Raw genomic sequence first — 21,921 nt, 5'->3', positions numbered from 1 at the left:
AGTCAAATATTTGTTATGAGATGCTTCTGGAGCCCCAGGGAATATGGCCTCCCTGGTAAGGTGAAGCAACTGTGAGTACCAGCAACCAACACTGCCAAAGCTGGGGTAGACAAGCCTGGCAGATGGGACCCTGGCAGGGCATGTGCATCTTACACATGTCAGAGGGACTGGAAGGCCAGAGGGGTAGGAGGAACATGGGTGGCGTTGGGAGGGCAGCTTTGTAGTTAGCAGAGGTGTATGTGGCTTCACCATGGAAAACAGATGGGGGAGAGGGCAGAGAGAAACCTCAGGGGTTCAGGAAAGATAAAGCAATTTTAGGGTATGGCAAACACACAACTCCTTACTTTGGCAAGTCACTGTGATCATTCTTAGCAGGTCTGAAGCTCTGAGAAATTCTACAATATGGAAACTCATCTAACCTTGTTCAAATCCACATTTCCTGGGAAAAAACAGAGGAAGAGAAGAACAGAAAGGGCATCATGGCAGTCTAAAGGATCAACTCCAGGTAAGAGAAAAAGGCCTGGACTCTGCTGGTCCAGACTTGCAGAGAAGTGGGAGTATTGAAAACATATTCAGAAATTAAAAACGGCAGGGCTTAATTGAAGACTGGATATGAAGCTGGAGCAAGGGAATGTCAAGGATGACTCGGGTTTCTCATTTGAGCATCTGCCTAGTGACGCATTATTCTTGGAGAAGGATTGAGTCTAAGGTCAAATGGGAGGTAGAGGGGAGAAAACACCAGCAAAACATGGAGCAGTGGAAAGAGGCCTGAACTAAAGTGGGTTCTCAGTCCAGTGCTACCGACACATGATCGTATAACCCTGAGCAGGTCCCTTCCACCCACTGAGCCTCAGCTTCCTCACCTGAAAAATGATGTTAAGTCATATTCTAATGACCACACACCGCTGTCATTCTGATCAAATAATAAAAATGAAAGTGCATCCTAACGTGTAGAATGCAACCAAAACACAAGAGTATTATTATGATTATTGCTAGCAGTCGTTTGAGGACACTTCATTTATGACTCCCCAAAGAATGAAGTCAGAGCAGGACATGAGGTCAACACACCCAGGAATATAGATTTCGGAGGTGGCTGTGTCATAAAACTAATTGCTGTTTCATTGATTCAGTTACAATGATCCCAGCAACATTTTTCCAGGCAGAACAATTTTTTTTCTCTGTCATTAGGTCTCTCTCTCTTCCCACCCATAATCAATCAGGGATTTCAACCAGGGTCACCCCTACCTCATCAAAACCTGCTCTCAAGAAATTATTCACTGATTGGCACTGAAGAAAAAGTCCCAATAAAGCTTGAAGTGCTTTCTTCCCAGGGATGCTTGCCCCTCTTCCACCAAGGACCAAATCCTCTGCTAAAGGAGAGGATGTCTCAAGGGGTCTGGGGACACAAGGATCACACTCAAAGTGGGACTGAAAGGAGGGTCTCTTGCAGGGGGTTGGGGGAATGGGGAGCACACTGAAAGAGGTGCTGAGAGTGAAACAAGCCAGTCACACAAGAACAAACATCATATGATTCCACTTACAGGAGGTCTCTAGAGAAGTCAGATTCAGAGTCAGGAATTGGAATAGTGATTTACAGGGCCTCGTGGGAGGAAGCAATGGGGAGCTGGTGTTTCACGGGTACGGAGTTTCAGTTTCACAAGATAAAAAGATTTCTGGGAAATTCTGGATGGTGGTGATGGTTGCACAACATGTGTGTACTTAACACACTGAAGTGTACACTTAAAATGATTAAGATAGTAAATTTCATATGTATTTTGCTAGAATTAATCATGATGATGATGATGTGGTAAATGGTATTGAAGAAGTTCAGGCCGGGCGCAGTGGCTCATGCCTGTAATCCCAGCACTTTGGGAGGCCGAGGAGGGTGGATCACAAGGTAAAGAGATCGAGACCATCCTGGTCAACATGGTGAAACCCCGTCTCTACTAAAAATACAAAAAATTAGCTTGGCATGGTGGCGCGTGCCTGTAATCCCAGCTACTCAGGAGGCTGAGGCAGGAGAATTGCCTGAACCCAGGAGGCGGAGGTTGCGGTGAGCCGAGATCGTGCCATTGCACTCCAGCCTGGGTAACAAGAGTGAAACTCCGTCTCAAAAAAAAAAAGTCCAGATTCAGGATACTCTGGTACTCTGTCCTGGTACTCTGGAGATCACTCCACAGAGGGAGACTGCTACACACACATGTGTGGTCACGTGTACACACACATGCATACATACACACACACACACACACATAACCCCTGCCAGGCTTCTTCTGTCAACTAGGCAAGGAGAGCTGAGTCCAGTTATTGGCGCCAGTTTAGGGTTGACTCTGGAGATTTTAATAGTCAAAGAAATCTTTGTTCTCACTGTGTAACCATTTCTCATCCCAGTTAGCTCTTACATGAGACATATTTTGGATCTGATACATTGGGGGAGGAAAACCATTACCCATTTTACTCATTTTGAATAAACTAAAAGTAACTGTCCTTCCCATTTCCTGGAGTCAAAAAGGATGGTTTAGAAAGGACAGAGGAAAGAAAAACATGGAATATGGGAAAAGAGCTGTGGGCTGGGCATACAGGAGCCTGCTTCAAAACCTGGCTTTGCCCCCCATCTGCTGTGTGACCTTGGGCATGTCTCTTATCCTCTCTGGGCCTTAGGACCCTTGCCTATTGAATCCTCTGGCCTTTAAGGTCCCTTCAACTCCCATAGTCTAGTTTTTGGTGAGAAACAGGATTGGGGGTTGAGGCATCTTATTTTGCTAGCCATCTAGTGGATGAATCATTTTTATTATTCTAAATGTTTTCCAAGTGAATTTTGATGTGATCCTGCTCGGTAAGACACAACTAACGACATCTCTCCTCCCATTCCTGGTCTGGTGTCTAGAAATAGTCTCCGTGAGTAATTTCTACTCACAATCCCCACTTCCTCGACTCCTGCTCCCTCCCCTGCAGTCTGGTTTCCGACTCCCCAGTTCTTTCAAATTGCTCTTGTCAAGGTCACCATAACCTCCTGTGGCTGGGCCCAGTAGACACATCCCAGTCCTTTTCTTCCTTGACCTCTCAGGAACATTTCAACACAGGTGACCACCTTCTCTTTCTTGAGACCCTCTCCTCTGTGGGGCCGAGAGGGAAAATAGCCTGCACTCCTGGAGTCCCAGGTCACCACTAGGGTTTGAGTACCTGCCATGTCAGCCCCAAAGTCTATGTGGTAGACTTGCAGCCACTCACCTCCCTGTTGCCCTCAATTGCCAAAAGTCTATGTGGTAGACTTGCAGCCACTCACCTCCCTGTTGCCCTCAATTGCCATCAAATTCTAGATTCACTGGGTGATTCATTTCTTCAGTCATTCAACAATGATTTGTCCAGAGCCAACTATTTCCCAGGCACTACATGAGGCAACGGGAATACAGTAAGGCCAGCACGACCTCTGCCCTCCTGGCATTTGTAATCCATTGCAAGAACCAGACATCAAATGGAAGAGGACAAGATCCGCGTATAACTACAAATATGATGAGTTTTCGGAAGAAAAAGTGTCTAGAGCTATGAAAGATGAGATGGGGGGCAGACAAGGCATCAGCAAGGACAGTAACAGGACACCAAGGTCTGAAAGAGGGGAGGCAGCCAGCAGGAGCAGTGGACGGGACTGCAGCAGGCACAGGGGACTGCCAGAACCTTGAACGGGGAACCTGGGGGCCCGACATCATCGCACACCAATAGCACCTTGCATTTCCGAGATGGAGGGTGTGGGAGACACACGTGAAGATGCTGGAGGAGCTAACCCTCCACCCTGCCCTCCCTCCCAGCCCCTCACCCCTTGGGGCTGCCTCTTGTCGCCGTTGAACAACGCAAGCTCCAGAGAGGCTGTAGTTTGGACCACTGAAGGGTCTGAAAAAGGCCAGGGTGAGTGAAAGGACACAGGAAAGCAGGGTGCAGGAGGAAGACACTCCAATCAGTCATCTAGTTATGCTTTAGACAAAAATAGTCCATTGATCTGTGGAGAGTGGGGACAAGAGGTGGGAGGAAGGGAAAACCACGGATGCCTCTTCTTTTGTTAGAAAATTATTATTATCATTGTCATTATTATTATTTTGAGACAGAGTCTTGCTCTGTTGCTCAGGCTGGAGTGCAGTGGCACAATCTCGGCTCATTAAAACCGAGTTCAAGCAATTCTTCTGCCTCAGCCTGCTGAATAGCTGGGATTTCCCACCACCATGCCAGGCTAATTTTTGTAGTTTTAGTAGAGATAGGGTTTCACCATGTTAGCCAGGCTGGTCTCGAACTCCCAACCTCAGGTGATCCACCTGCTTTGTTTTGTTTTATTATTTATTTTGTTACTTTTATTTTAGGTTCAGGGGTACCTATGCAGGTTTGTTATATAGGTAAATTGAGTATCACAGGGGTTTGCTGTACAGATTATTTCGTAGCTGAGGCAATGAACATAGTACCCAAATCACCCTCCTCCCATCCCCCACCTTCAAGTAGGCTCCTGTGCCTGCTGTTCCCCTCCCTGGGGCCACATGCCCTTGATGTTTAGCTCCCACTTACAAGTGAGCGCATGCAGTATTTGCTTTCTACTGTTTCTGCTTTAGTTTTCTTAGGATAGTGGAAGGCCAACTCTTTTGTGCTGACATTGCTTGGTTCAACAGGCATAGAATTAGAAATATTTTGCCAAGAGGGGCAATACAAAACGCTTTTCCTCAGCATCGTTGTCAAGAGTGGGCTCTCCTGGCCTCCTCACTACGCCCTCGAGGCCCTTCAAGATGACCTGGTCCCACGTCCTCCATGCACAGATGAGGACAGGACACTGCACCCGGCAAGGTTCAGGACCTCCCGAGGACCATGCAGCTGCCAAGTGGCCCAGGCGGAATGCATGCCTGCCTGACTCCAACATGCACACCTGTCCACATCACCTTAGATGCCACCTGGGCCAACCAGCCTAACTCACATGCAAGATGAGGAAACTGAGCCTCAAACAGAGGGAGCCACTTTCCCCAGGATCAGACCTCCATCCCTGGAGGCTCAGCTCTGCTCCTTCTGCTCCAAACCTCCTTGTGGGTGGCAGAAGAGAAAGTATCCCCTAAATAAATACCATTTATTATAAATACAGCATGCAGCTGTGAACAAAACAATGTCCCTGGGCTGGGAGGCCAATGTCCCAAGGCCATGTGAGGAAAGAGGTTGCTGCCTTCCCGAGCAGGGGCAGCTGCTGTGGAGCTGGAGCACTGTCGGCTTCCAGCCTCTCCCAGGAACATAAAACTCAGGAACGCGGGAACGTTGGGCAGGAGCCCGTGGGAACAAGGCCCGAGCTCCTCTCTCCGGAGGCCGCCTCAGCCACTCATTACACTCCCAGCAAAATCCTTGCTGAACATCTGTATTGTGCAGGGAACAGGCGCCTGGACTCTGCTGCCATGAGGGGCTCGGTGCAAACCCCCAATTCTGGGGCTGTCACCTCTGACACCACAGAGACCCTGACTCTCAGGGGCCACATTCTGACCCGGAAAATCTGGAGTGAATTAGGGAGAATTTCGACAGATGTTGCTCCTTCCAGTTTCCTGTGGAAATTAAGTGAAACCAGGAGGCATCTCATTCAGGGGAAAAGATGAGAGATGTGAGGAAAACAGGAAATAAATACACAAGGTGTTTGTTTGCAAAGCAGTTGTTTCTTTCTTGCTCAGTGCTCCTCAGAAGGGAGTTGACTTCTGGCAGGGCACTTTGCAGCAAAGGAAGTCCTTGATCAGCCGTCTTCACCCCTCGCTTCCACCACAAAGAGCCCACAGCTCTGCACGCTCAGTACTCCTGCGCGCTCCTAGTACTCTGCACAAGCTGTTCCCTCCCTTCTCTTTCGGAGAACCTCTACTCAGCCCACGTGGATCAACTCAAGCCATAATTCTCTGACTCCCTCCCTCCCACCTTCCCAAGCAAAAGAGGTAGCTGCTTCTCCGAGTCCACCCATCACCCTGTAAACCCCTCCATGGCGATCTTGTCACATGGACTTGAGGACATGTCTACATGCCCTGTGTCTCCCTTGCTAGTCTACAGCAGACACTGCGCCTTAATCATTTCTGTATCCACAGTGCCTAGCAGAAGGCTTGGTACAGAAAATGAACCCAATACATGTTCAAGGATTGAATGGGAGGAGAGGGGAGAAATGAAAGGAGGGAAGGAAAGAAGCAGAAGTAAAAGGGAAAAAAAGTATTTGCGAGTTCCTCTCCTCTTCCCTATTGATTTGAGCCTTTACCTGCCTCTTCTAAATAAAATGCCTCAAAAAAACTCTTTGATTAGGCTGTGACAAGGCTGAGCTGAGCAACACAAATAATAACAGCTTTGGGGCTACTCTTTGAAGTTGTCAGGGTCCCAGGCTGCTTCTGTCTTACTGCTCTGCCATCCCAATGGGCTGTACTCACCCAAGTGTCCAAGATAGCGCCCCACACATCTGCACTCCATCCACAGAAGGAGTAACGAGAAAGGACACACTCCACTCTTCAAAGGTGCAACTAGCAGTTGAGTACAGGAGTCCCTCTTACATGTGGGGATGCGTTCCAAGTCCCCAGTGAACACCTGAAACTGCAGACAGTACCAAGCTTTATATACACCATGTTTTTTCCTATACATACATACCTATGATCAAGTTTAATTTACAAACCAGGCACCGTGAAAGACGAGCAATAACATACAGTAATAAAAATTCTGTGACTGTGACCTCTCTCTCTCTCTCCAAATAACTTGCTGTTCTGGACCTTGGGCAACAGGAACTGTGGGAAGCGTGGATAAGGAGGGACTATCGCACACTGGTGCCCTCTCCTTCCATCTAGCGCAAGACACGCTGGGAATTGCGGTCTTGTGCTGAGTGTCTGCACACCAAGGCGAAAGTTTTATTTCCATGGAAAAGAAGGAAATGGATTTTGGAAACAACCAGAAATCTCTTCCAAAACAACAACACATGGAAACATTAACACACTTCCAAGCACCAACATTGACCTTATACATTTCATCATCCCAACAAACCTGTGAGGAAAGTGAGGCTCAGGGTGGCAACGCCTTTGGCTGAGGACACTATGAGCAGTAAAGGAACATGACAGCAAACCAAATATCTGGTGGAACCTGGGATTTCCATGTGAAACCTCACAAACACTAGAAAGAGGAAAGGGAAGATGTGACCGTGCAGCTGTTTACAGGGAGAAGATCTGGGAGCCTGAGTTGACCCCATGCTCAGTGGATCTGCTGTGTTATGTTTGTCTCCAGAGTTACATTAATGGGGGCCAACATCCAGAACAAAAGGGGTGAGCGATCTGCTCTCCTCAGGCTGGCCAGACTACACCTGGAGTTCTGTGTTCTGGGGCCCAGTCCTTAATGAGAACACAGAGAAACGGAAGTGTGTCTGGAGCCATGACAGTCTGGGAAGGTACTGGATGCCTGCCCTGTAGGAAAGAGCCACAGCTGAACACCATGGAGAGGGGTGAAGCCCGGGGGATGTATCACAGAGAGGACACGGTGACCTCATTCCAGGTGGCTCTGAGGAGCAGAACAACGACCTTTGAAAAGAAGCCACTGGGAGGCAGAGTCAGCTCCAATGAAAGAGGTGACCAGGGTGGTGCACCGAGGCCTCGGGGAAGCCACAACAAGAAGTGAGAACTCATCCCCCAGGGTGTGCACCAATAGTGGACGTGCTGTAAAGCCTTCTAAGGCAGGATCTTGCACCTGGAGGCTCCTGCAGCTGAGTATGGCCAGGTGTGTCTGTGTGCCTCCTAGGGACGGTGGCCATGGCTCCCTTCAGGTTCTTCAAGGAGTCTGTGACCCAGACAAGGGTCAATGGACTGGCCCACTGGGTCCCTCCAGGGGCCATGCCTGCTTTGAGATCCCATGACCAGGCCGGGCACCGTGGCTCACGCCTATAATCCTAGCCCTTTGGGAGGCTGACATGGGTGGATCACCTGAGGTCAGGAGTTTAAGACCAGCCTGTACAACGTGGCGAAACCCCATCTTTACTAAAAAAAAGAATACAAACATTAGCTGGGTGTGGTGGCATGCACCTGTAATCTCAGTTACTTGGGAGGCTGAGGCAGGAGAATCACTTGCACCCGGGAGGCAGAGGTCACAGTGAGCCAAGATCGCGCCACTGCACTCCAGCTGGATGACAGAGTGAGACTCTGTCTCAAAAATAAAAAATAAGATCCCATGCCCGCCATGTAGATACACAAATGTCCCGAAGAGGAATAGGTAAAGAAAGCTCAGAGTGGCAGAAGGAAACTGGGGCTTACCAGGACTGAAGATGACTCTGTGAGCTCCACTCCCCAAGGCAGAGTGTGCCCCAAAATGCAACCATAGGAACCACCATCGCGGCAAGCTTGGAGCGCATGCTCCTTCCCTTGCTAAGGCTGAAGTTTCTTCAGAACCCCAACTGCAAAGGAACCAGGGGTTCCACATTCGTGACACACCAGCCTTGGGGCCTAGTATGCGTATGGCCTTTTTCCAGGACACCCCACCAGCCCCAGGTGTCTTTTTATGTTTTTCACCACTTCTTTTTGTCCTCCACAATTAGAGACCCTCTCACGGCCAGACATCGTGGCTCATGCCTGTAATCCCAAAACTTTGGGAGGCCAAGGAGCTTGGATTACCTAAGGTCAGGAGTTTGAGACCAGCCTGACCAACATGATGAAAGCCCATCTCTACTGAAAATACAAAAATTAACCAGGAGTGGTGGTACATGTCTGTAATCCCAGCTATTTGGGAGGCTGAGGCAGGAGAATCGTGTGAACCTGCAAGGTGGAGGTTTCAATGAGCCAAGATTGTGCCATTACACTCCAGCCTGGGCAGTAGAATGAGGCTCTGTCTCAAAAAAAAAAAAAAGAGAGAGAGAGAGAGAGACCCTCTCATTTATACGATGGCAATGTAGAGGGACTTGTAAACCCACTGTTCCCAAGCAGCAAGGCAAGGAAGTGGAGAGGGAGGGGTGAAAATGGACCATGAACACCTGAGTCCCGGCCCCAGCCCTGAGTGACCCAGAGCACCTCCTCTCTCCTCTCTGGGTCTCAGGTTTCACACCTGTGAGTGTGAGGAGGAGACTCTGTGGGGACACTGTGCCATGATGTATGTGTGTGCCTAGCCCAGTGCCTGGCACACAGAGGGACCTTGACAGTGTTTGTGGCTCACTTTGTACCTCTCAGGGCTGTTTGGGGATTAAGTAAGAAAAAATACGCAGAGCACCTGGCTCCAAGCCTGACACATAGTGAGCACTTGCTGACTTCCATTTTGTGCTCCTCCTATGCACGTGTGTGTCGTGGGCTGAATCATGTCAAATCCCTCCCTGAATTCATACACTGATGTCCTAACCCTCAGGTACCTCAGATCATATTTGGAGACATGATCTTTAAAGAGCTCATTAAGTTTGAGTGAGTTCACTGGGGAGTCGTAAGCCAATCTGATGGGTGGTGTCCTCATAAGAGGAGGAGATTAGGACACAGAGAAGCACAGAGTGAATGCCATGTGAACACAGAGACAGAGGTGGCCACCTACAAGCCACAGACAGAGGCCTCAGACAAAGCCATCCCAGGCCACACCTTGATCTGGGAATTCTTGCCTCCAGAATTGCAAGAAAATCAATTTCTGTTGTTTAAGCCATCCAGCTTGGAATACCTGTCATGGCAGCTGGAGCAAATGTGGACACCCTGCGCTTCTCCAGCTCTGTGCCTTTATCCACTTGGCAAGCCTGTCCTGCCCAGTCCTGAGGCCCAAGGCATGCCCTGGAAGGAGGCTTAATGAGCCTTCATCAGAACTTCTCAGACCTTAATGAGCCTGAGAATCACCCAGGAGCTTGCTAAAATGCAGATTCTGGTTCAGTAAGTCTGGGTGGGGCCTGAGAGTCTACATTTCTAATGCACTCCAAGGGAATGCCAGGGCTGCTGGTCCATGGCCCACATCTTGAGTAACATGGTGCCAGATGGGGGTAAAGCCAATGGGTAAGTGATGATGGGAAGTCCAGTGCCCTCTGAGTCCCAGGTGATCGCAGCTCTAGCTCCTTCCACCCCTCAGAGGACAGAGCTGGAGGAAGAGAAAGGAGGCAGCACCATGGGGCAGCTTTGGGTGGCCTTCCCAGGGGAAATAACCACTTGTGAACCCAGAGAAGCTCCCCTGGAGGAGCACGTGTTTCTGCTGTCAGTAGCAAGTCACCTCCAAGCTCCTCTGGTCCTTTGGTCCATCATTTTCTTGACACAGATGGGGAGACTGAGACCAAGACTGGCTACATAACTTTTGGGGGTTATGCAAAATGAAAACTGGAGGCACCTGCTTCAAAAACCATGAAGAATTTCAAGATGGTAAGAGTAGAGCATTACATCAAGCATGGGGTCCATCAAGGCACGGGGCCTTGTGCATGGATGGCACACCCATGCCAGCCTAAGGCAGAGATGGCTCCCCAGTGAGCCTAACCTCAGGCCTCCTGAGTTCTGTCACTCCTCTTTCTATCAGTGCACTCCTCACCCTTGTCCTCCGAGCTTGAGCTTGCCTGCCTCCAGGGATCTAGCTGCAGCCAGGCAGGGAGGCGCTGGGGAGAGGAAGGAGTCCAGGGCTTCGCAGGCTCCTTCCACGCCAAGCCAAAGAGGCCTGACCTCCTGGCTGCCTCCCTAGACCCACAGATTCCTCTGGCTCTGTGGGCCCAGTTCATCTGAGTAGTTCTGTGCCACTCCCAGCTGATGGTGCAGGGGTGGGAGATGGCACCGAGAAGAAGGAAGGGGCCCCAGAGATAAGATCTGCTGAGCTCATGATTTCGCAATCCCCTTGCCCAGGCCACTGGCGACTGATGACAGTTGCTTTTGCTGTTTGGCATCTTCTCTTTCCCACTTCATTGAGCCACCTCTCCCCATGCCGGGTTCACATACTCCTCTCTCCACCCCTGCTCCAAAGGTGGGCGTGGAATTCAGGTCTGCCTAGTGTCCCTCACCACAGTGGTACATCCAGAGATGGGCCCTTGATCCAAGAGAATCTAGCAAAACTCAATCCCTGAACTTTCACTGAAAATATTGAGATTGCTAGCTATAAGAATGATGGAAGCCTGGAGCTTCCTGGAGTCCCTTCATGGAGTAGGGAAGTCTTGCCTTAGAATGAAGCCAGCAGAAGGAAGCAGAGAGAAAAAGAAAAAAAGCTCCAGGATATTATTGGAATCCTGGATCCAGCTGTACCTGAAGTCCTTGACTTCTTAGTTCTGTGCACCAATAAATTCCATTTTTTCCTAATCTAGTTTGAGTTGAGTTTTTGCCAGTAACCATCAAAAGAATGCAGCTTGGAATGTGTGCTCAGAGGTATCCAAGCTTGTCCATTCACACTTGTAATCCATAAGGACTATGGATTCCTTAGATCTGGGAAAGCACACAACACAGTGGGAGTGGTGAACGCTGGAAGAGTGGAGATCATGAGTCAGTGATGGGCATCCTGGCCTCCCTTCAAAGAGCACTCCCAGGTCTAGAAAGCCTTTTGCGTATTCCATCTCTTTTCCTTTGATCCATACAATGGCCCTACAAGGCAGACAGGTTAGGGACTATAACCAATAGGCCAAAAGGGAAACTGAGGCTCAGATAAGGGAAGTGACTTGCTCAAAGTCATACCGGTAGTAAGCAGCAGAGTTGGGTGGAATTAACACTCATGAGCACCCGATTCCGTCTAGATAGCTCACCTCTGTGCCACCAGAGCAGCCGGTACCCGGCTCAAGATGTGTCTACAGCGTAAAGAAAAGTCCTCCACAGAGGTCACTTTGTTTTTGGTTTTTGTCTGTTTCTTTTGTTTTGGTTTGAAACAGAGTCTCATTCTGTCATCCAGGCTGGAGTGCAGTGGCACAATCTTGGCTCACTGCAGCCTCCACCTCCCGAGTTCAAGTGATTTTCCTGCTTCAGCCTCCCTAGGAGCTGGGATTAAAGGCACCTACCATGATACCTGGCTAATTTTTGTCTTTTTAGTAGAGATGGGGTTTCACCATGTTGGCCAGGCTGGTCTTGAACTCTGTGAGCTCAAGTGATCCACCTGCCTCAGCCTCCAAAAATGCTGGGATTACAGGTGTAAGCCACCATGCCCAGCCAGAGTTCAGTCGACTGTGACCTCAAAATATGTTTTAGTGGTTATTTCCCCTTTCCCATTCACTACAGCTTCCCTCCAAGCCACAAGGCCTTCCCTCCCAGCAGCAAAAGCAGTCAGAGGACTATGTTCCCTAGTTTAATCTGCTCCTTCCTTCCTTCATTCATTCAATCACTCACTCAGTCAGCTGGCCAGCAGACACTGGATGATCACCCCTGGGCCAGGCCTTGTGACAAATGCAAGAGTAATGATCAGACACATCACACCCGCCTTCTAGAAGCCCTCCCTCACTAACCAGATCAAGTGCTATGGTAAAGGTAAGACAAGGAACAGTGCTGAGGAAGGCAAGAATAAACAACTAAGGCAGGTGGTCAGAGAAAGCTACACAGGGTTGATTGCACTGGACATCAGAGGTTGAGGAAGAATGTTCTTGGAAGAAAAGGCAGGAAGATCATATATTCCAGTGGAGATGTGAGACAGCCTCGCCTATTCAGGGACATGCAGGTGAAACAGGCATCTTCTTCCAGGCACTGGCAGGTGGCAGGAGGTGAGACCACAGCCTCAGTCAGGGGCCAGGTCAGGGAAGGCCTACCAGTGGAGCCTGGGAGGTGACAGGGCACCGTACCACGGTCAGGTTCGCTCTAGAAAAGCCACGCTGCTGGGTGGGGAGGAGGAGAGATTGAACCGGCAAGTTTGAAGAGGAGGCCACTTGATGGTCACTGTCCGTGGCTCAGGCAAAAGAGGATATAGGCTCGAACCGAGGCAACAGCAGTGGGAATGGCAGGAAGGGGACTGGCTAAAGGACTGAGAGCTTTCTGGTATTCCTTAGGTGTGGGGCGTGAGTCAGCAGGTGGGTCCCAGGTTTCTGGCTTAACTGGCTGTATCAGTGGTGTAGCCCTACAGTGAGTAGGGTGTAGCAGAACACTTTTGGTTGAAAATGTCTGAAAACATAGTCAAACTGACCTTTAACCAAAGGGAAGAGGAGTTCAGCGTTCATGTAACTGAACAGTATGAGGGTCTCGCACCAGCAGCACGTCGTCCCCCATCTCCAGCCTCACGTACTTGTGCTGACTCCGTTCTTGAGGCTCTTCCCACATATTTTCAAGATGGCTGCAGCGATTCCCCGCACTACATCCTTCCGGGTTTAAATTGAACAACAACAAAAAAAAAACTGGAGCTTGTGTCCAAGCTTCCCGTGAATAGTCTGAGATTTGCCCTGATTGGACCGGCTTCAATCACATGCTCACATCCAGCCAATCGCTATCTATGGCTGTGCTAATTGACTTCGACCCGAACCGTGAGCTCCACCCCTTAAGCTTTGGTGGAGCAGTAGCTGTAAGGACTAAGAGGGAGCGGATGGACCCCAAAGAGACACTGAGGCTCTTGCTAGGACAAAGGGAAATAAATAGATGCCAGCCAGACAGACCAAATCATTTTAGCCTTGCAGGCAGCACGGGAGAAAGAATAGTAGGTTGTGGGAGGACAAGATGATGAGTCCAGTTTAGAAGGTGTTGTGCTTGCAGGCTCTATGGGGCAAACAGAGGAGATGGCTGGTCATCAGGCAATCAGGTAGGGAGAGACTCATGCTAGAGACGGATCAGGAATTGCTGGTATGTAGGTGTTGAGGGAGAAGCTGAAGAAGACAATAATATAATGGTACAGACTTCGGAAGCCATTCTGGACTCCCTGCTTCAGGAACTCCAGGTCTGATCTAGTGAAAGTCTCTTGCTTTCTTTGCTCTTTAGGATTAGGCAATGGAACAGCCCCTGTGATCCTGAAGCGAGCAATGCCCCAGCCTCCTTCTTTCAACACCAGCTCTCACTTCTTGTCTTAGATAGCTTTTCACCTTCCTCTCCCTTAGTTAATATCAAGACCTGAATATATTTGATTTGAACCACTGATGCTACAAACGAAAGAGATTGATGCTGGGCCCTAGGACCAGGACATGTGACAGAGCCAGAGCCCTTCAGGGCCGATGGGCATGTGCTGGGACTGACTGACACATGCTAGCATCTCCCTAGAAGATGGAAGGACGAGCAACTACAAATGGGGATGACATTGATGACTCTTCCACCTCATGCCCATCATGTTGTGGCACTTCTGACACTGCTGGTATAAGTGCCAAAATGAGGGGCAGTACTCGGAAAGACACCAAAATGAGGGAAGGTTTGTGAAATGCTGCAATGGGAGAAAGGAACTCAGTGGCCTATGTAAGTCTGGATATGTTTGAGATGTGGCATTGCCTGTCTCTGTGTCTTCACAAGGATAAGTATTTCCAGTGTTACTGTAAGCCAGTGTGATTCCTATCTCCGTTATTTTTTGCCTGGAAACTCCTGGCCCATGACTATTGTAAAAAGTCCTGGCAAAGTATGCCTACCCAATATCCGCTTTCCTCTTCTTCCTTAATATCAAAACCTTGCATTTGTTTAGGATGGCAATGTGCCAACTAGAAAAGCCACACTTAACCTCCTTTGCAGCTAAGAGGCAACATGACACTTGGCTGGACAGTGAGATTGTGTTAACATAGATTATTCCCCAACAAATATGCATTCTTCTCCACTCCCCCCATGAACGCGGTGTAAGTACTTACCCATTGATGTTGGGCTTAGCGACATGACTTCCTTTGGAATGTTAATGGAAGGAATAAGCAGAAACCTTTTATTTGCTTGTATAGTTTGGTTTTCTTCCTTTCATGATTCACCAAGAGAAGAACCCACCCAGGTAATCACTGCTTGCTCAGATCCCAGCAAGTTCTGGATCCCAGAACTAGTGCCCTCAGAGCCAATCTAGAGGCAAGACCAGCTGATCCAAGTTTGGAGCACTGCTCAGATGAGCCCAGCCTGAATTTGTGAGTGGTTGTTACAGAGCATCACCCTGCAATAACTGACTGATGCAGAGATGTAAATAGACATCACCGGTGGAGCCCCTGGGAAAGTGCTTTAACACAGGAGAGACTCAGCTGGCAGGTCTTTTGCCCTTTTCCCTTCTCCTCCTTGAATGAAGACAGGCTCAATGCTTGGAGGGATAAGAGGAGGCAGCCATCTTACAACCACAGGTGACAGGAAGATACTAAACACAGCTGTGTGGAAAGACAGAAGGAGCCTCCGTCTCTCAGCACCACAGAGACATTGTATCAGCCTAGAAATGCCTTAATCTGAACTTCCTCTTACCTAAGAAAAATAAAACCTCGATTTGATTCAGTCACTGTTTTTCAGGCCCAGTGGCTCACCCTATAATCCCAGCACTTTGGGAGGCTGAGGCAGGCAGATCACCTTAGGTCAGGAGTTCAAGACCAGCTTGGACAACATGATGAAACCTCGTCTCTATTAAAACTACAAAAATTAGCTGGGCGTGGTGGCAGATGCCTATAATCCCAGCTATTCAGGAGACTGAGGCATGAGAATCACTCGAACCTGGAAGGTGGAGGTTGCAGTGAGCCAAGATCACATCACTGCACTCCAGTTGGAGTGACAGAATGAGACTGTCTCAAAAAAAAAAAATTCCAGATAGACACAGGTAATTGTTGTTATTAAAGCCATACCTGGTCAAGCACGGTGGCTCATGCCTATAATCCCAGCACTTTGGGAGGCTGAGGCTGGTGGATCTCCCAAGGTCAGGGGTTCAAGGCCAGCCTGACAAAAATGGTGAAACCCTGTCTCTACTAAAAATACAAAACAAAACAAAAATTTGGCAGGCCCCTGTAATCCCAGCTACTCAGGAGGCTGAGGCAGGAGAATCACTTGAACTGGAAGTTGCAGTGAGCCAAGCATTAGCCATTGTACTCCAGTCTGGGCGACAAAAGCTTAACTCCATCTCAAAAAATAATAATAATAAAATGAAGCCACACCCGTGTTTGAGATCCCCCAGGAGGAACAAGAAGGGTCACAAGCGAGTCTCATGGAATCCTAGGGAATGTGGCTAAAGAATGCTGGAGAGGAAGACTGCAGAAGTGATTGAGAAGCAGGGAGAGTGGATGAAGAACCCAGATGTGTAGTGGCCACGGGCCACAAGAGGAAAGAATCTCAACAAGAGACAGAGACAGGCCAGGCCAAATGCAGCAGTGAGATTCAGGCACATGAGGAAGAAAACTTTTCAAAGGATTTAGCAAATGAGAGGTCCCTGACCTTGGCAGGGAAGGTTCACTTCAGGGCTGGCGACAAAAGCCAAACCACACAGCCCTCTGCAGAATCCCAGCCCTCTGCAGCTCCCTCCATGGGGGATGGACGCTTGAGGAAGGATGATGCAATGGGAGGAAACCACGGCTTGGCCAGCTGCAGCCTCGTCCTCACTGCATAGACCATGTCTCCTCCTTGCCTCCAGGAGGAAATCTAAACTTGACTTGGCATCCAATCCTCGAAGATGTGGACCCAGCCAGGCTGTGGCCTCCCCTGCCCAGCCTCCCTTCTGCATATGGCAAGATCCCCACTCCCCCCATTCCTGGCCATGCTGTCCACCCTTGGACTGCCCTCCACCCCTGACTATCTGGAGCCTACTCAGCCTTCTGAGGTGGTACAAATGTCACCCCATCTAATGAAGACAAGGTCACTCCTTTCTCTGGGCTCCTTGCACCTCTCTGTGTCTGCCTTGAATCATATTGGCCAGATTCAAGTGGGGTTTGCTCCCCAGGGTGGGGACAGTGTCTGTGTTTTCTGTTCCCCACAGGGTAGAGCACACCGGTCTGGCATGCGTAGGAGCCAGTAGCCTTGGTGGATGGCCGCCGTGTGCCCACAGGAGGTTCTCAGGCCAGAGAGACCAAGTGGCATCTTCAGGGCCATGTCTGTCCCCTTCCACTCCTACAGAGCTGGCTTTTGAGAGCTCAGGAAGGAAGCAGCACCATCGACAGAGACGCGTGAGGGCTTTCTTCTTCCCCTCTCCTCTCTGGAGGCTTCCCAGAGGGCAGCTGCTTCCTTTCTCTCTCGTTTTAGAACAAGAAGACATGATTGTGACCAAATTTAGAAAACAACCAAAAATTCAAATACAACCCATATTTTAAAATCCATTTCCACAGCTCCACCTCACTAAAAGGAATGTCGCTTTGAGCAACATGGGTGAGGCATCGGCAGCAGAAGCAGCAGCAAGGCGGGCTGTGGTGTCACGAGTTTGGGGTCTGAGGGTGGTGGAGGGAAGGGGCCTTCCCACCAAAGATAGACAAAGCCACTCACCAGCAAATGGGGGGATGATGAGGCCCTGGGGAGAGCAGAGCCAGGCATGAGAGCAGACAGGCCCACATTCAAGGAAACACCTTCTTGGCGTCTTGTTTCTGCCACAGCTGGAGAGGACGGATCCTTCTGGAAGCCACCTCAGAGACCAACCGTGGCGGATGGTCCCTCCTTAGCACAGAGCTACTTTTAGCCCATTGTTCTACTGTGGGGAAGAGAGGGAAACCCAGGGAACCAAACAAACAGTGTCGCCCGCCTTCTGTAATAATAGTAATCAGGTATGGGGCGTGTACTGTGTGCCAGGTGCTCTAGCTAGGAGGCTTTTAAAAAATATTGTTGCCAGGAATTCTACATAAGTCATGTTGCCTCTGAGATTTTTTAAGGGGAAAAAAGGTCTTTTTGAGCCAGAATGAAAGAGATTAATTTGTCAGGAACAAGTGTAAAAGCTGCTTTGCAACCATGGCATTCAAAGGGCAGTTTTGATAAAGCCGTCAGGAATGATAAGGCTGACACGGGAATGCTGCTGTGTCCTCTGGCCACCTTAATAGAGGTAAAGAGTCCAGAATAAAGGAGGCTCTCATCTCACCGAACTTGGATCCCATCAGCCTAAATGGAACGCATTCTCTCTGAGTCTCAGTTTCTTCTGAAACTTGGAACTAGAAAATGCTCCTTCATGAGGTTGCTGTGAAGATTAAACAGGGAATGTATGAGAATTAGCACTGTGCTCACAAGTAGTGCACTTAGTAAATGCTAACAATCAGAAGTGTTGTTATAAACCTTGGCAATTAAATGGAGTTGAGGTTTTCTCCCAGAGGTAGGAAGAATCTGGGGATGGATGTTGACTTCATGCATCTGAACTTCTGTTAGGAAAGAGACTAATTCTGCATTTTCCCAAGCAACAGAACTATGCTCACTGGGCAAAAGTTATTATCCAGCCAATTTCAGCCAAATAAAAGGAAGTGTGATTGTAACTGGGAGGACAGGAGGAGGTTGCAGGGGTGTCCCAAAAGGCACTCACTGTTCTCCAATTGGATGTGTTTTTTCCAGGTCCTTGGGCTCTTACTCACCCAAGAATGGGTAGTAGACCCTGATGGTAGCGATATATTGTTTAAGTAAACATCGGACCCAAAGAGTTTTGCAGAAAAGTGATTTATTAGGCAGAGAGAGAGAGAAAGAAGTAGGGAGAGAGAGAGAGAGAGGGAGCTCCCAGGCTGTTGTGGGAAGGTATCCTAGAGATAGAGTCTGCACAAGTAAGTCTCAGGGGGATTTTTAATCTGGGAATTACTCCTGCACCATTCAAGTTCTTGTCCCATGAAAGGAGCTCCTTTAAACTTCCGCTGGAGTGATTGATCTTCAACTCTGATGTCAGATTTGCTGTCCAGCCCACAACAGAGCTCCTCCTTCCAGGGCTTTTTGCGGGCTTTTCTGAGCAAAGGAAGCTCGCCTGGGCAGTCTACCTTTCCCATGTGTGAAAGTTAGACAAAGAACTCTAGTCTCCAGGATGGAGACATGAAAGAAGGGAGGTCGGTCATTTCGCTGGGAAATTTCTTCCTTTGAAACCACGCCCCTTGTGGACTTGGGAAGAGAAGTTAACAGTCCCTCATGATCACGAAAAAAGGCTGGAAGGACATAATTCCAAATGGTGCTATCTTTGGGTAATGAGAACTTAAGTGGTTTCTTAATATTTTTGTGTAGTTTCCAAATTTTTAGTAGTAATCTTATATTTTTAAATAATCTGGGAAAAATAAGATGTTAAAGAAAAAGAATTTCATACACATCAGGAATGTTGTTATAGGAATAGGAGACCAAGCCGGATTTGAGATTCTACCAAATGTGAATCTAGTTTTCAAGTGTCAGAAATCTGAAATCCATTCCCAACAGAGGCAATGCAGTGGGAGAAGATCCTGCTCCCATCTCTTGGGCCACCCCCACCTGCACCCTCAGAGGACAGACAGCAGACACCTGACAAATGATCAACTACTCCAATGGAAGGTGTCACCAAGGGTCTTGGAAGCCTGTGAGGTGGGGAAGAAGTTTTTCACCCCAACATAAGGCAAGGATTCCCTCTGGGCAACACAAAAGGATCTTTTCAATCCAAGAAAGCTGATTAGATAGATTAGATAGATAGATAGATAGATAGATAGATAGATAGATAGAAAGGGGCCTGGCCTCACTCTTCAAAGTATGGCCAATCTCACCAAGAGAGTGAGATTGGCTTTTAATTAAGAAAACAGCCTTGAGTTGGTTTCTAGAAGGAAGACTCTCAGAGTGGGAGATGGGGCAGGTGATGGGATAGACCTTGGAACCGACAGCAGAAGATGTAAGTTCTGGTCCCAACCTTGGCTACCCTAGCTGTATGATACTGAATCAGCCCTTTTGCTCTCTTAGGTCTCTGGCTTCCCCATCCGTAGTGTCTGGAGGTTGGACAGAATGTGTTCTAAGCTGCTTTCCAGCTCAAAGTCAGCAACTTGATGCCACAGGCCCTTGCCACGCTCTCTCCTAAGACTCTAAGTCTCCACGGCCCAATCGACCTAAGAAGCCTTTGAGCCTTATTGTTCTATCCCTGCTTTTAATGAAGCCACATCTGGAGTATATCTCCTCTGATTCCTGTTTTGTACAGTACCTCACAGCTGGGTCCCCATAAATCAATTTGTTCTGCAGACAAGTTCCCAGAATTGTCCAGAATCTTAACCAGAAAAGGCAGTTTGATTTCCCTTCAGCTTCTGGTTGCAAAGGTTGTGCACGGAGCCCAGTCCACACCAGGACAAACTCCCTGAGTCTTCCAGATCCTTCTGCCTGCAGGGTTCTGCAGAATGGCTGAGGTTTGTCCTCCCTTCTCCAGACACAAAGCATGAACTAACCTCTGGGTCCCCCTCCCATCCCCTATCAGGGAGCTGTACCCTCAACTCCACAGTGAAAAGATTGGGATAAACATCCCTGCAGCTCTTGGATTCGAAGTTTTCCCAGGGAAATGGACTAATAATGAGAGAAGTGTTGAAAAGTTGATATTCCTGTGGATGGAGAGGGAAGGAGGATTGGGAACTTCCAAGGACCTCTCTGTTCTGCCACGGGCAGCACACAGCACAGAACTCAGGGCTTCCGTGAAGAGCAGCAGTTCCCAGATGCTCTGCTGGCTGATCTGAACACTTCTGGGAATGAGCAACCCGGAATCTTTGTCTGGTCAGCATCTGCTCTCCCTCAGGAAGTGGTCCCTGAGCTCTGATTCTGGCTGGTGCCCCGGGCTCCCAGCTTGGCCCCCCTCATCTTCTTCAATCCTCACGACCCTTGCAGAGGTAGATACTAGCACTGCCCCTATAATACAGAAGAGGAAATTGTGGCTCAGAGGGAGTAAATAACTTGTTCGAAGTTGATGTGGCCAAGCAGAATTTATACTCAGGTCTTTCCTACTACAAATCCCTGCCTGTTTTCAATCTGTCATGCCAAATAAACGCAAATTGGGGTCCCTAATGGTTTCCCTACTAATGAGAGTTTGCACTCAGACTCCATTTGGGGGAATTTGAAAATATAATATTTGTCAAAGGAATACATGTATTTCGCTTAAGAAGCCTAATCCTTCTCAAGGTCTATCATAAAATCAGCAGTCCCCAGTCCCATCTCTCCCCACCCCCAGATCTGGCTCCCAAGAGAGACCCTATTCTCAACTCCTTCAGCTATTTCTTCTTGTGTCTGCCTTCATATTTTTATTTGTCTGTCACCCAGGCTGGAGTGCAGTGGCACAATCTCAGCTCATTGCCATCTCCGCCTCCTGGGTTCAAGCAAGTCTCCTGCCTCAGCCTCCCGAGTAGCTGGAATTACAGGCACCTACCACCATGCCTGGCTAATTTTTGTATTTTTAGTAGAGACATGTTGACCAGGCTGGTCTTGAACTCCTGACCTCAGGTAATCTACCTGCCTTGGTCTCCCAAAGTGCTGGGATTACAGGTATGAGCCACCACGCCCAGCCAATTTTCAATTTTATATTGCACCCTTTTGTTGTTTTGTCTGTCTGTCTCTCTCTCTCTCTCTCTCTCTCACACACACACACACACACACAGCCACTCCCCACCCCACGGCCTGCCAATGTTTTACTACCCTCACAGCATCTGGGGTCAGCCTGAGCTGGCCCGGAACTCTCTGCAAGGATACAGAACAGAGACTTGATTTTTGGTTCAATGCAGCAGATTTCATGCAAACCTCTGTCTTCACTCACTCCCAGAACCCCAGTGAAAACCACGCCCCACAGTGAAGAAACTAGGGCTGCTTAGCCTGGAGCAGAGTAGATGCAAGGCCATATCTTCTCTCCTTGACTTTCTGAGGGGTGTCCTGGAGCAGAGAGAGCAAATATGCTGGGTGGCCTCAGAGGGATCCCAGAGCAATAAGGGAAGTTGCAGGGAAAGTGATTCCAGCTTCATCAAGAAGCCACGCAAGAACAGACCAGGATGGCTGTCGAGCAAGTGGCAGTGGACAAGTTAGGATCAGCTGGCTGTGCTTTGGGAACGTGGAGGAAGGATTTCTGCATTAGGAAGGAGTTGAACGCATGACATCTAAAGTCCCTTCAAGGTCTATAACCTGGTAATTTACTTGTTAAAGTAACTGTTGGGAATTAGAATCTAGTGGTGCTTTGCAATCATGCTTGTGTTAATAACTTGAGCCACCCAATAGACACACCCATTCTGGAAATTTCTTTATAGGATGCTGA

At 48.8% G+C, this 21,921-nt stretch overlaps 1 long non-coding RNA gene across 3 annotated transcripts in view; it reads right to left on the bottom strand.

Moving 5' to 3' along the window:
* The window catches only part of LOC108592680 (uncharacterized), a 47,898-nt gene extending 34,615 nt beyond the window's left edge, over positions 1-13,283 (bottom strand). For 2 of the 3 annotated variants that reach the window (XR_013535621.1, XR_004727469.2), the window contains exons 1-2: positions 13,027-13,278; positions 6,408-6,567 (exon numbers count right to left, since the gene is read on the bottom strand). This is a non-coding gene — a long non-coding RNA (uncharacterized LOC108592680). Of the gene's footprint in view, positions 1-6,407; positions 6,568-13,026 lie in introns of all 3 variants that reach the window. The other variant, XR_004727466.3, reaches the window with a different exon arrangement.
* Between the last annotated feature and the right edge of the window lie 8,638 nt (positions 13,284-21,921).

Source organism: Callithrix jacchus, chromosome 1 (genome assembly GCF_049354715.1).
Source record: "Callithrix jacchus isolate 240 chromosome 1, calJac240_pri, whole genome shotgun sequence".
In the NCBI taxonomy this organism is placed as follows: domain Eukaryota; kingdom Metazoa; phylum Chordata; class Mammalia; order Primates; family Cebidae; genus Callithrix; species Callithrix jacchus.
This window is presented reverse-complemented; position numbering and strand designations above follow the sequence as displayed.